Here is a 14824-nt window from a genome sequence, read left to right on the forward strand (position 1 = left end):
AGGAAACAATCCATCATGGCCGCAGAGGCAGTACAAAAAAAATATAACTTCTTGGTTAACGGCAAGAAAATTAGTACACAGCCCACGGCATGCCCGACCCAGATAGTAGCCTATGACCCATTAGACGCATTAGTCGAGGCTGCTGAACAGGATAAGGCGGCAAACACACAAGCGTCACTCCCCTTAGTACCCTTATGTCCAGTGGTACAAGTAAAAGATTGTGATACCTTTGTAGCTCCATCACCTTGTTCTCTCGAGCTGATCATAGATAAGAATGCTGAAGCTAGACGGAACGAAATTAGAAAGGAGATTGATCATTACATGTCCAAACAGCGACCTTCGAATGACCAGGTTGAGATGTCGAAAGACCCTAACATTCGAGAGAAACCTCACATAACAGTGTATACAGAAAATAATCATGTGGCACAACCACTTATTACGCCCTTGATCCCTGGGCCCTCTTCTTTAAAAAAAATGTCTGTGCCCCTCAAAATTACTACTAATCCGGTTGATACATCTTCTAACAAACAACCCTTATTTGATGTATCCGAAATCCCAATACAACAAGTAATTAAAATTGTGGTGGAAGAATATATGACTAACTTACACAAAAATGCTCCATTATCTACGAAGTTAGAGGTTGACCAGCATATCACGCATTTACAAGCAAATGATTCGCGCCATTATCCGGTTGGCCCCGTTGCAAAGGTCGATATATATCCTCAACAACAAAATCACTCTGTGGGTACACGCTGGCCTCATTCTGACAAGTTTCCATCAGTATCAACAAAAAAATCGAAAACATCATCCAAACAACCGCTATACCCATTGATTATTCGGTGCAGAGATACACCTTATGTGAAGTATGACTTAAATCGTTCTAGTATACTTGCAATTCTAGCTGAAATCCCTGCGTTAGATGATCTGCAATCTTCCGATATTGATTTGGTGGAATTTATTTATGATAACGATCTCTCTGTTGCACGGTTTTGGGTGCTCTCACGAGTTGTGTTAAACACTTTGTGGCTTGCAAAACAAGAAATATACGAATTAGGGTTTGAGCTCCTCATTGATGTGTCAAATCAGGTTCCTATTCCTGCGGTGCAAAATACATCAATGCAGCCTTATATTTCTAATCAGAGACAGGGCGTATGTGCTCAGTCGAGTAATCAAAATTATCATCCAATGCTCCATTCTGTATCAAAGCAGTCATAACTTATCTTGCAACATCCTCCACCACTTTTGTCTATGATAAGTTGGAATACTCGAGGTCATGGGCATTTATTGAGGAATGGTTCCAACAAGTTATCGCAGCATGATATCATTTTATTTCAAGAAACCTGGCTTACGGAGCGGCCAGTGTGGGATAACTTTGAAATAGTTTTTAATCCGGCAATACGCTCTATGAAAGGTCGGCCCATGTCCGGTCTCCTTGTGGCCCTAAACAAGTCCTCTGAAGTTGTTCTAGAACACCAGTCTGCGCCAAATCGGTATACCCAATTGATAATTATTACTATAAGAGAACAAAAATATGCGATTGTAAATATATATTGGAATCCAGTTGCAATAGCCACCAAAACATTTTTTAGCGATCTGGAAGAGTTATGGTCAGAGATCATCAAACTCCCTATATACCCGCATGTTATTCTAGCTGGTGACTTAAATTTGCACTGTCTGGATATTCCCCATAATCGCAGGGATAGCAGACTGGTCTTATGGAACTCCTTTATTGAGTCGAAAAACTTGGTTATGCTAAATGGTTCATGTCCGGCCGACAGCCCGCCACAATATACGTGGAAAAGGGGTCACTCCGGTGCAATTATTGATTTTATTTATGTTAATCGAGAATTATTTCTTGATATTAAGTTGTTTTGTGTGATCTCTACTGAGGATAGTGATCACAACATATTGAATGTGAAATGGCATTGTACGGCTACACAGAGAAAAGAGGAGATATATAATACATATCATCCTCTACTAGTGAATCAAGGTATGAATAGAGTACACTGGACTGAACACAATTTGGCAAAATTTGCCAGGGTTTTTGAAAAAACAATAGTGTATGAAAAGGTATTAGGATCCAAAAAGTCACTAGAGTATAGTGACTTGTTGCATACATTTGCTACAACAAATAAGGTAAAGACAAAGTACTCTCCCTTGCATTCTTTTAACAAGGAAGTACAGCAACAAAAGTCCTGGTTTAGAAGGGAAAAAAAGGTAGTTCTGTCTTTGCCCTCCCAAATAAAATGGCAAGCCCTCAAATCATTGAAAACAAAACATAAAAATTGGATGAAGGCCCATCGAGCTATTCTTTACCAAACTGATGGAGAACACATGCTCCAAAAGATGGGATCAAAAAACTCTGCGCAAATATGGGCACTAATTAATAAGACCAACCCTAACACGCAGATTTCCCTACAAATCAATGATGTGGCAGAGGCCCAATGGGTTGAACATTATGCAAATTTGTATGCCTGCCCTGAGAATACAAATTCACTACTTAGTCAGTGTGATCCAGGAGCCTTTACCTTGCAATTCTCAGTTACAGACATCTTATTTTATATTACCAAATCTAGTAACTCGCGTGCCCCTGGGCCAGATGGGATATCTAATCATATGATGAAACAAGATCCGAACCTATGGGCAAGGATTTTGTATCAACTTTACACTACAATCATACGCACTCAACAACTGCCTAAATCTTGGTCTCTCTCTATTATTGTCCCGGTATTCAAGAAGGGTAATAGACAAGACCCGTCAAATTATAGACCGATTGCCCTCCTTGATACACCGGGTAAGATTTTTGCTCGGTTGATTCTTAGAGACTTGCGAGCATGGATTGAAACTGCTGGTAAAACTGATGTCTTTCAAACTGGATTTGTGGCAGGGAAAGGTACGGCAATAAATATCACAGCAATTAATGCGATTAAAGCTAAATGTGAATATCTCAATCAGCCCTTGTTTCTAGCTTTCGTAGATTTTAAAGAGGCCTTTGACTCAATCGATAGACACCTGCTAATTAGAAAATTGATTAAAATGGGCTGCCCTGGCTCATTAGTTAAATTAATTGCGCTTTTTCATACAAATACCGCAATTCAAATAAGAACCACTTTAGCTGGGCAGCTAACTTCTAAAATTACGACAGCTAGAGGTTTGAAACAGGGCTGTATTCTGGCGGCCACTATTTTTAATTTATTTATACTGGACATGGGTAAGAATTTTATTGATATTAACTCAGATGCGCCAAAACTTGGATCTCATCAAATTGCATGGTTATTATATGCGGATGATCTTATTTTAATTTCTAAAACGCCGGCTGGTTTACAGAGGCTGATACAAGGGCTTTCATTGTATGTTCAAAGAAATCATATGGCTATTAACTTAAGCAAAACACAGATCATGCAATGTTATAATAATAAAAAAAAATGTCGTCCTCTAAAATCGTCTGTCTGGACCTTTCAGGAAGAGCTTATCTCTATCACCCCACAATACAAATATCTAGGAGTGATTATTAACAACCTGAAGTGTGATATACCCTATGTGCAGGATGTAAAACAAAAATTGCAAACACTAATAAGCCAAGCTAAAGTCCTTTTGCAAAAATTTAGTAAATTTACATGTTCTCAGATATTGTTATATTATGCGCAAAAAGCCTTACCAATAATAACATACGGCTCAGAAACTAAAATACCAAGAGACCGTGTGTTTTGGGACCGATTGGAGGCAAAATTTTGGCGGTCAGTGCTTAAGTTACCGAATTCAACCCCAGGGCCTTTGATACGATATGAGTTGGGTGTCCTCTCAATGTTTGTTTTTTATGCATGGAAACTGTGTTCGCTAATGAGGAAATTTCTACTGTGCACAAATTGTTCAGATCTATCTTATATACTGGCCATATATATGTTGAAATCCACACATTTTTTTCCCAAAAAATGGAGAAATTTTGTTATTAATCTGTTAGTAGAGGCCGATATAACTATAGAACTGCTTTTAACTAATCCCAACCGTGCACAAAGAAAGCTATATCAGCATGACTGGATTTGCACTCTAGAGCTTTGCTCGCAATACAGAGATTATTGCGGCCTGCCTTTTGGTACGAAAAGAATGAGAGTTGCGGCCTCTTATTTACTGAAATTCCCCTCGCACCATTTTAGAAACAATTACCTTCGATTTAGACTTAATTTATGGCCCACTAGAGAAATTTTAGCACGAAGAGGCCAAATAACAAAACAAGAAAATAATTGTCGGTTTTGTCAATTACCAGAATGCGAGGAAACTTTAAAACATTTGATAGTAGAGTGCCCCTCACTAAAGGATTTACGCTGTAAATTTTTCAAAAAACTGTACGAAAATTATAACTGTCTAACTAAAGATGTACTTTGGTCTAGAATATTCTCTTCACCTCTCCAAGCTGTTCGTATAGCTACAGTTCAATTTCTGCTAGCTCTAAACCTCGAGATAATTGAATGTATAATCTAATCTCCCTCGAAATGGACGACATGTGTTTTGCAACCAATACCCTCTTGCTGGTGGTTTATTAGTGGTTTTAATGATGTGGAATTTGATTCTATTTGAATTAATTAATTTTAGATGAAAATTCAGATGATGTATATATATGAATTGTGATTTTATCACTTTCTGTTGTTAATGAGAAATAACTGAATGTTGAAGTGGTGGGGTCGTTGGGTTTTGCTGAATACTGATTTTTAGCTTGATCTATTTGGTTAATGTGTGATTAATTATGTTGTATATTAAATTGAAAGGTTGATTATCAACCAACCAATAAAAAAAAAAAAAAAAAAAAAATACTAAGAGAGTGCAGACAACTAGACTTGCACTGAACCAATCAGGAGAACAACTAAGGCGGCCATGTTGAGTAGTCAGGAACTGGCTATCTATGCCCACCCACTACACTGTGCTTCTGTCCCACTATCCAGAAATGATAAGCAGATGCCAGTTCTTTTTGAGGGTTACTCTAGGAATCTTTTCAGTGATCATGACAAGTCATGAGTCCATTCTCCTGGTCAGTAGACATCTGCCATGAATTGTGCTGGATTTACATTTTTGCACCTTACTATCTTCAATTCTGGTTTTGATAGTAAAATCTCGTATCCTGTTGCTCTTAGTGTTGTCAATGTGCTTTTTGGCTTATGCATTATCGCAAAGAGGGCATGTTCCACATAAAGGGTTGTTGTACACCCCATTGTTATTGATGAAGCCTTTTCTACTGCGAAAGCTGCAGCAGCCAAGTGTTGTTCGCACCGAAAATGTCCTTTCATTACCTGGTAAAGTGGTCCACTGTAATAAGCAATTGGCGTGTGGCCCATGCTTGTTTTCTAGGTCAGTACTGCTTTCATAACCACATCGTTGAGGTGTGAAAACAGGAAGAATTCATTTTTGCAGTCTGGGGTCCCTAACACTGGAGCTGTGCATATTGCTTCATTCAGCTCGTTGAATGCCTCACTCATTTCCCTTGTCCAACCTAGTGGCTTAGTCTCTCTCTGTGCTTTTTTCAGGGAGGTGAGGAGTGGACATGTGTAGGTGCTGTAATGAAAGACCCATGCTCTGCAACAGTTGCACAATCCGAGGAACCTCTGTAGCTTCTGCACTGTTTTAGGTTGGGGTATGTTAAGAATTGTCTGTGCTCTCTTTGGGACTGTGTCTACCATTTTTGGATATCAACTGTCCTATGTACAGCACTTCCTTCTGGCCTTACGGTAGTTTGGCTTCGTCTACCTTGTACCTCTTTTCAGCTAGCACTGTAAGCATGAGTACTGAGTCCTTTCTGCATTCTTCCTTAGTGGTGCTGTAGACAAGAATATCATCTACATACAGTAAGACCGTGCTTTCTGTCTGGACATTCCCTAAGTCCATCTGTATTACTCTGTTAAAGATGGATGGTGACTTGCAGTACCCTTGTGGTAGTCTTGTGTGTTTCAATTTCTGGTTGCAGTTCATAAAACTGGTCAAATCCTGTGAGTCTGGGTGCAACGGTACTGAGAAGAAGGCATTCTTGAGGTCGATAACAGTGAAACATGTGGCTTCAGCTGGGATGCCACATAGGATCGTTGCAGGGTTTGCTGCTACAGGATACTCTGCTTCTACAATGTGGTTAAGAGGGCATAAATCCTGAATAAAATGCTATGACCCCCATTCGCTTCCGCACGGGGTATACTGCTGTATTGCATGGGGACTCTGATGGTACTAAAATATCTCTCTCAATGAGGGCGTTGATAGTTTCATAAATGCCCTCATCTGCCTCTTTAGTCAGGGGGTATTGTTTGACCCTTGGCAGAATTGCTCCAAGTTTCAATTTTATCTTCACTTCCCCTATGCTTCTTATGCACTCCACATCAAAGGAACTTGTGGTCCATAAATTGTTGGGTAATTTTGCTAGATCCTCTTCCAAGAAAGGTGGTGGTGCCTCTAGTGCCATTGTCATTTTCAGTGCGACTTCTCTGTATGTGATAGGTAACCAGACGTACACACTCATTTTCAACATAATTTCACCCTCCCCTTTGTTTTGTGAAAAGAGCTCCTCATCTGTCACATGTGTTAACCGGCATCCTTCTGCCACTGCAATTATTGCCCTTCATGCCTTCCCATAGTCATCGAATGTGTGTACTGCAACCCAATCCTCTCTTGCCACAATTCCCTCTATGTCTATCAACACAAACTCTCCCTCTTTCTTGTCTGCTGGTGTCTCTGCTCTGAATAAGTATTCACCTGGCCTCCTCCATACCTATCCGGCAATTCCGGGCAACCACGCAAGGGCCATGTCTGTCCCGTATTGGAAGATCTCTGGGTGAATTGGCTCCCCCCCTATACTGTTTACCCACAATATGCTTGGGCAGTTTTTGTCTTGCAGTAAGCATATGTTTCCTGTTGTGGAGCATACTATGCCTTGTCTGTGAACGAGATGGTCATGTTTAGCCTGCTCATTATGTCGCGTCCCAATATGATTACAGGTGCTTGTTTGGAGTAAAGTAGGGGTAGAGATAAGTCATGATCTCCTGCAGATAAGATGTTTTCAGTAAATGGAACCACTTCTCGAGCCCCAGAGAATCCTTGAGTGTTCAAGGCATCGCCTTACAATGCAAATGTCCCTTCCCGGATACATGACCGAGTCGTCCCAGTGTCAACAATAATGGAAAACGTTTTGTCACCTATCGCCACCCTTATGTGAGGTTCCTCCGCAGGGTTGGGTGTGACCGACAGAATGGGACACAGCAAGTTTGTGTGGGCTGTACTATTGTGGGTATAATGACAATCTGTTACCCGTGTATGGGTTGTGCCCCACTATGGTCACTCCTCCCATCCTTTTCACTGGTACTGTTGCCATCGTGTCCATGGATTCTGGTGAGTGGTCCTGTAGCTGTGTTAGCTGTTTGCAAATATGGGGGTAGTAGTGCTGTCATTTGTGGCGCTTTTGGTTGGGGCGGTCATTAGTTGTGTTGTTGGTGAAGCCTGAGGCTGTCTGTCCTGTAGGTGTGTTTTGCTGTTGTACGTTCTGTATCTGTCCTTGTTGCTGCATGTCTTGGGAGCAATAGCCGTCCTGTCCTCCTTGGTAGGCCTGCTGCCCATGTTCACCACACCCTTGTTGCACTCCCCTGTTTCTGCATGCACAGGAAATATGGTCTAGCTGCCTGCAGGTCCAGCGCTGGGGTGGTTCCCTTGCTTGCCATGGGAAATCCTCCACCTCCCTCACCTGGTCCCTGTGACATTTTCTGTGTGTATCCCCTGAACCCCCCATGGGTAGGTGTGATTGTAGTCCGAAGCCCCATCCCCTTTGGAACCCTCTTCTCCCTCGGTAATTCTGTTGGTATCCGCCCCTTCCATGTACCCTCCTCCCACAGTCACTGTCGCCATGTTCATTTCAGTGAAAACTGTGTTTTAGAAACACGCTTTTGTGAAAAATGTTACATGACAAACTGCATTTCTTTCTATCATAAAATTGTAGTCCCCTCCTTCTGCTCTGTCTATCAGAACACTCCTTAGGACATCCCATGATTACACAGTAGCTTTCAGCTATTAAAATAGTGCAAGCTTCATTTCATTGCCTATGTTTGCTATAACAGCCGAGGTGTAAAGCAGTGGGTGTTAACTGGAAATGGACATCTTTGGTAGGAAAACATAGCTTGTTTATCGGCCTGATGTGTTGAAATTGTGCTTCCTCATTGGACACTTCTGCACATGATGGTTCAATTTTGTCTCATATTGAGTAGAACTGTAACAGTCGGCCTCAGTCTGCATGGTACTACTCCCACATCCCACTTTTCCTTGCCCCAGTATCCACCCACAACTGGCCCTATGCATTGGCAGTCTATGAGGTGACAGAGGGCCCTATGTTATTAGTATAGTAATGGTCTCCTGGCTCCTGCAGTGAACAGCTACCTCTACATAACTATGTTTGCTGGCCTTCACAGTGGAGCGTCGATGGCCTGCTTACCACTGCAAAACCGAAACCCTGCAAGGTCTTGTCTGCCAGCCATCAGCCCGCAAACAAAACAAGCATGGGCATTGACAAAGGTTTTGGCTTTTGTGTAGGCATGGGACATCAATACATATGCAAATGATGCGGCTCGCACGTCTTTTGCTGCACAGGGCCTCAAATATCTTAGGACCTGCTATGCATCCCCCCCACCGATTCTAATAGTTCTCACCAATTTTTTTTTTTAGCTGGGTATACATCCAGCCATTTACCCATAGTCCACCTGTTTTCTTTGTTGTCCTCCCTGGACAGTGGTTCTTGGTAACCTTGCTGGGCTTGTGTTACCATTTTCTATAATGAAGATGGCTTCTCGGTTGCGGGATAGAATGTGAAGTGAAAGGTGCCCCCCTGGATCCTGAATGGCAGCATTGTTTGTGGAGATCGGTAGAAAGGAGGCCCACAATAAGTGTAGGAGTGTTTTTCAGGAAGTCCGCTTTGAATGTGCAGTGTTTAGCGGTTAGCACAGAGGTTACATTCTTGCTTTTGACACGGGACAAGACTGGGCTACAGAAGTTCCAATGGCTGGCAGGGTTAACTCAGCCCTTCATCTTTCTGAGGTTGTGAGCACCAAACCAGGTGTCTGTTATTTATTTAGAGATTCACACATACAATCCTTGTATTACAGACTTGTTTATGAAATATAGAGATCTCTGATCACTGTTATACTCCTGAAATGCTCTGTGATTTAATACAAAGCATACAGGAACACTCATTGGTGCCATTTGTCCCCTTTCCCACTCTCATACAGGTATTTTAAAAGAGTAGAATGGTTCTAAGTTCATTCATCTGCCGTTTTATTTTGGCGGCACTTTTTGGCTGCAATTTCTTGCCAAAATAAATCATTGCTTTTTATTTTATTTGGGGGTGGGGGTCCCCCCAACCCCTCTCCCCTATTATTTATTCCCTATACACGACCACACCCTACCCTTATATGCCCCTGGCCCCATATTTTTAGATTTTCTTCGGCAAAAATGTTTCAGCAAAATGTGCAGCGGGGCGTGGCTTCCATTATGGGCGTGAACTGAAAAGTGCACAAACCATAGTAAGGTGCGCAAACAAATATATGAATGTATGTAAGCATTTATATGTTTGTATGCATACTTTACTATGGCTTGTTTACTTTTCAAGCCATCTTTTATAAAGATAGAAATAAATATATTTCTATGTTTATAAAAAGATGGCTCGAAAAGTGCACAAACCATATTATGGTTTGTTCACTTTTCAAGCCATCTACTTATTTCTATGTTTATAAAAGATGGCTTGACACGTACACAATTCAAGCTATCTTTTATAAAGCTTTGAGGACGGAAGAAACCCAAGGTGTCCGTCGTCTTTTATAAAGCTTTGCCAACAGATAAAGATGCCTCGGGCTCGGTGATCTGTGCCCTGCGCTGCACAGCAGATCACCGAGCCTGAGGCGTCTTTGACCCTCGGCTAACCCGGGGGCGCCGTGATTTAATCTGCAGATTAGATCAGGGTGCCCCCGGGATCGCTGAGGGTAAGTGAGCTGGGGAGGGGAAACAAAGGGACCATAACTTCCTCTTGTGACCCCTCACGTGAGGGGTCACAAGAGGAAGTTACAGTGGCTGACAGAAGTGCCAGCTAGCCACAGCATTGCTGAAACTCCACTGAAATGCTGTGGCTGGCTGGCACTTCCATCAGTCACACAGCTGCTTGACTTTAAAATGGCGGGCGCATATACCATCGCGGCTACGGCAGTGGCGGGATAATGTGTCCTGCCATGGCGTGGGGACGCCCCGGCCCACTTAAAGCACTGTGTACCAGACTTTCAACCTTGGAATGATAACCTTCTATCAGAAAATAATTCATATGGTTAGTCTAGTATTGCCTCTTGCGAAATACAAATGAGGTGGTACGAACAGAAATCCTGCAACACATGGCCACTGGACCCTCAGACCATGGCAGGCTGGTCACACAGCAGTGTGCCACTATGGACAGTTTGAAACTGCATTCAGGCAAGGCCTTCCACAAGAGCAGGTGATGAAAGAAGAGCCATTTACTTTGGCAGCAACAGCTGTGTTTTCATGTTAGATTTCTTATGTAAAGTACTTAAATTGCAATGTAATGAAACGAGGTTCATTTGTATAGCAATGATTTATTGATATTGAGGAGGGGGGTATGTCGCGCGACACAGAGGTGTAGTTTGGGAGTAACATGTGTCAGTCGGGCTGGAGAGGGCGCATTCTAGTATTTCGCTCTGGGCACTAAATTGGCTAGAAACTGCCCTGTGTAACTATGTCTATTTTTTTAAGTGGCTGGAATACAGTGTACTCAAGACGAACAGTGCACATTGTTTTAAGCTTTAAAAATAACGCAGGGTCTTCACAATTAAGACCTTTTATACAGTTATCGATAAAACATTAACTCTGAGTTGGTTTATGCTTTTAAGAAAATCTGCAATGTCATCTTGGTAACACAGTATTCAAACGCCTCTCAAAGCAGGCTAAGCTACAACGGACTGAATTAAAAAGTAAAACAACGTTGTGAAACTGAAAACCGGATGATTTCTGTGAATTACCTAATCTTTGGCGATTTGTGGGAATACACGCCCACCACTACTTAGGCCACTCCGAGCATCTAGGCCATGCCCTTTGTTAGCGCTCCCTCCAATTCTCGTAGAACATATCAAGTTGCTGTCAAAGCTTATTAACAAAAAATGGGGACTGGGCGCCACACGTGTGACTAAAATTCACCACGTACTGTATATACTGTATTGCAATTCCCTACATCTAGGTGTCAGTTTCTTTCCTTTCTCACTTCCCAGCGTCTGCTGCTCAGGCGTCTTCTTCCGCCTGTTTGCCTGCCTGACTCTGAATGCACGAATCCCCGCCCAGTGGATTGACCCTTCTGTGGGCGGATTACGTCGGTCGTGGAAACAAAACTCCGGAATCACTCGCTGCAGAGAGACGGTCATCTTCCTGGGTGAGTGCGGGTAATTGCTTCTGTGGCCAATGAGACGTCTTAACGGGATGGCCCAAGGGGGCACGTGACGTGACCCGACCCGTGCCCCCACCTGACTCCCCTTTGTAAAGAAGTCAGTCCACGTTTTTTCTATTTTCATTGTAGCATATGCGCGTTGTGCTTTCGCTTTCGTCCGACTTGTTTAGCTGTTCACCTTTGTATGGGGGATACTTGATCACGTAGCATAACCAATGATAAAATAAATGCATGTAAAGTTTGAATGACATGGTGGTCAAAAAGGCAGCTCGGTGGGCAAAGTACTTTTGCAGACATTCTATCATAGCTCTCAACTCACCCGCCTTGTAAAGATCTGACTCACCCACCAAGCCTCCTGCACGCCCATTCATTTCAATGGGCTCTCAACCGCCAAAAACAAAATCGGGGGTTTTCACCTGCCTTTGCAACAGAAATGGTTGAGAGCTATGTTCTATGCCATTTCAGTTTCATGTCCGGGTAAGGCCAATCTTGCCTTTTGTCGCTCTCAGACTAAAAACATGCATATATAAACTATGGTGATACTCATTTTTATAATTATTTTATTATTTGTAAAGCACACACAGTCCCATGAGGTACATACAGTTGATCAACATGAGGGTGGCAACTATCAATGAAATGTCAAGTTGCAGTGTCAGGGCGTTGTGACGGTATAAAGGAGTCAGCAAAGTGTCATGGCAGTGAAAGTGAGAGGTCCCCAATTTGCACTTAACCACTCCCAATAAGAGTAAAAAAAGGACACATCCCAGGAGGGAATGAGACCACGACCAAGTGCTGGTGATAGTAAAAGGTTGTTTATCTAAAATAGGGCAAGCAAAGTCTAATCTGCTCACGCCAACAGAGCTCTGCAGAAAACATGTTACAAATTACTTTTATACAACTTTTGCGTCATCCAGAAGAGGGGAGGCCTAATGGGTACATGAAGCGTTGGGATTGGTTACTATCGCCGTGGGTGCCTTTAACATCAAAAGCCTGCATGCTGTGCCTTCTCCCACTACACCAGATCGGGGGAGCCCTTGAAAGACTCCCCCGAGCTGGCATGGTGGGGGGCTAATGGCGCCTTTTGTCAAAGGCACCCGCAGCTGAGGGGCGCATTTAGCCCACCGCCGTGGGCGCCTTTAACATCAAAAGCCTGCATGCCTTGCCTTCTCCCACTACGCCAGCTCGGGGGAGCCCTTGAAAGACTCCCCCGAGCTGGCATGGTGGGGTGCTAATGGCGCCTTTTGTCAAAGGCACCCACGGCGGAGGGGCGCATTTAGCCCACTGCCATGGGCGCCTTTTACATCAAAAGCCTGCATGCTGCGCCTTCTCCCGCTACGCCAGCTCAGGGAAGTCCTTGAAAGACTCCCCCCGAGCTGGCGTGGTGGGGGGCTAATGGCGCCTTTTGTCAAAGGCACCCATGGCGGAGGGGCACATTTAGCCCACCGCCGTGGGCGCCTTTTACATCAAAAGCCTGCATGCAGCGCCTTCTCCCGCTACGCCAGCTCGGGGAGGGAAGCCCTTGAAAGACTCCCCCGAGCTGGCGTGGTGGGGGGCTAATGGTGCCTTTAGTCAAAGGCACCCGCGGCGTAGGGGCGCATTTAGCCCACCGCCGTGGGTGCCTTTGACATCAAAAGCCTGCATGCTGCGCCTTCTCCCGCTACGCCAGCCCGGGGAATCCCTTGAAAGACTCCCCCGAGCTGGCGTGGTGGGGGGCTAATAGCGCCTTTTGTCAAAGGCACCCGCGGCAGAGGGGCGCATTTAGCCCACCGCCGTGGGTGCCTTTGACATCAAAAGCCTGCATGCCGCGCCTTCTCCCGCTACGCCAGCTCGGGGAACCCTTGAAAGACTCCCCCGAGCTGGCGTGGGCAAAAAAAAAAAAATCTTTTTTTTTTTCGCAAAAAAAATCAGTATTTGGTGCCAATAAATCAGTAGGCAGTAGGACTGCTTAAAAAGCGGTATCCTACCGCCTAAATCGGTAGGGTTGGCAAGTATGCTATTGCAATTCCCTACATCCAGATGTCAGTTTCTTTCCTTTCTCACTTCCCAGCGTCTGCTGCTCAGGCGTCTTCTTCCGCCTGTTTGCCTGCCTGACTCTGAATGCACGAATCCCCGCCCAGTGGACTGACCCTTCTGTGGGCGGATTACGTCGGTCGTGGAAACAAAACTCCGGAATCACTCGCTGCATAGAGACAGTCATCTTCCTGGGTGAGTGCGGGTAATTGCTTCTGTGGCCAATGAGACGTCTTAACGGGATGGCCCAAGGGGGCACGTGACGTGACCCGTGCCCCCACCTGACTCCCCTTTGTAAAGAAGTCAGTGCACGTTTTTTCTATTTTCATTGTAGCATATGCACGTTGTGCTTTCGCTTTCGTCCGACTTGTTTAGCTGTTCACCTTTGTATGGGGGATACTTGATCACGTAGCATAACCAATGATAAAATGCATGTAAAGTTTGAATGACATGGTGGTCAAAAAGGCAGCTCGGTGGGCAAAGTACTTTTGCAGACATTCTATCATAGCTCTCAACTCACCCGCCTTGTAAAGATCTGACTCACCCACCAAGCCTCCTGCACGCCCATTCATTTCAATGGGCTCTCAACCGCCAAAAACAAAATCGGGGGTTTTCACCTGCCTTTGCAACAGAAATGGTTGAGAGCTATGTTCTATGCCATTTCAGTTTCATGTCCGGGTAAGGCCAATCTTGCCTTTTGTCGCTCTCAGACTAAAAACATGCATATATATATAAACTATGGTGATACTCATTTTTATAATTATTTTAATATTTGTAAAGCACACACAGTCCCATGAGGTACATACAGTTGATCAACATGAGGGTGGCAACTATCAATGAAATGTCAAGTTGCAGTGTCAGGGCGTTGTGACGGTATAAAGGAGTCAGCAAAGTGTCATGGCAGTGAAAGTGAGAGGTCCCCAATTTGCACTTAACCACTCCCAATAAGAGTAAAAAAAGGATACATCCCAGAAGGGAATGAGACCACGACCAAGTGCTGGTGATAGTAAAAGGTTGTTTATCTAAAATAGGGCAAGCAAAGTCTAATCTGCTCACGCCAACAGCGCTCTGCAGAAAACATGTTACAAATTACTTTTATACAACTTTTGCGTCATCCAGGAGAGGGGAGGCCTAATGAGTACATGAAGCGTTGGGATTGGTTACTAGAGAAAGGCACCTATGGGTGCTATATAGGTTGGTGTGTTGTGGTTGGCGCGACGCTGCGTGACGCTGTGATGATTCTTTTCAGGTCAATCGGTCAGCTGGGCTCATCAGCTTGGCATGCGGTGTCAGGCAACTCTCTTGTTGTTATTGATAAATGCTTGACATTTGCCCTTGTTGCCATGCATTCCCATTCATTCAATA

At 43.9% G+C, this 14824-nt stretch overlaps 1 protein-coding gene across 5 annotated transcripts in view; it reads left to right on the top strand.

Moving 5' to 3' along the window:
- Window positions 1-11314: 11314 nt before the first annotated feature.
- LOC138569309 (acyl-coenzyme A synthetase ACSM3, mitochondrial-like) overlaps window positions 11315-14824 on the top strand; it is a 770966-nt gene continuing 767456 nt past the window's right edge. The window contains exons 1-2 of one of the 5 annotated variants that reach the window (XM_069647172.1): window positions 11315-11434; window positions 13497-13654. The gene's annotated coding sequence lies outside the window, so the exon portion shown is untranslated. Of the gene's footprint in view, window positions 11547-13496; window positions 13762-14824 lie in introns of those variants that run through there. The other 4 variants (XM_069647173.1, XM_069647174.1, XM_069647176.1 and 1 more) reach the window with 4 other exon arrangements.

This window comes from Ambystoma mexicanum, chromosome 2q (genome assembly GCF_040938575.1).
Source record: "Ambystoma mexicanum isolate Mex_15411 chromosome 2q, UKY_AmexF1_1, whole genome shotgun sequence".
NCBI lineage: Eukaryota > Metazoa > Chordata > Amphibia > Caudata > Ambystomatidae > Ambystoma > Ambystoma mexicanum.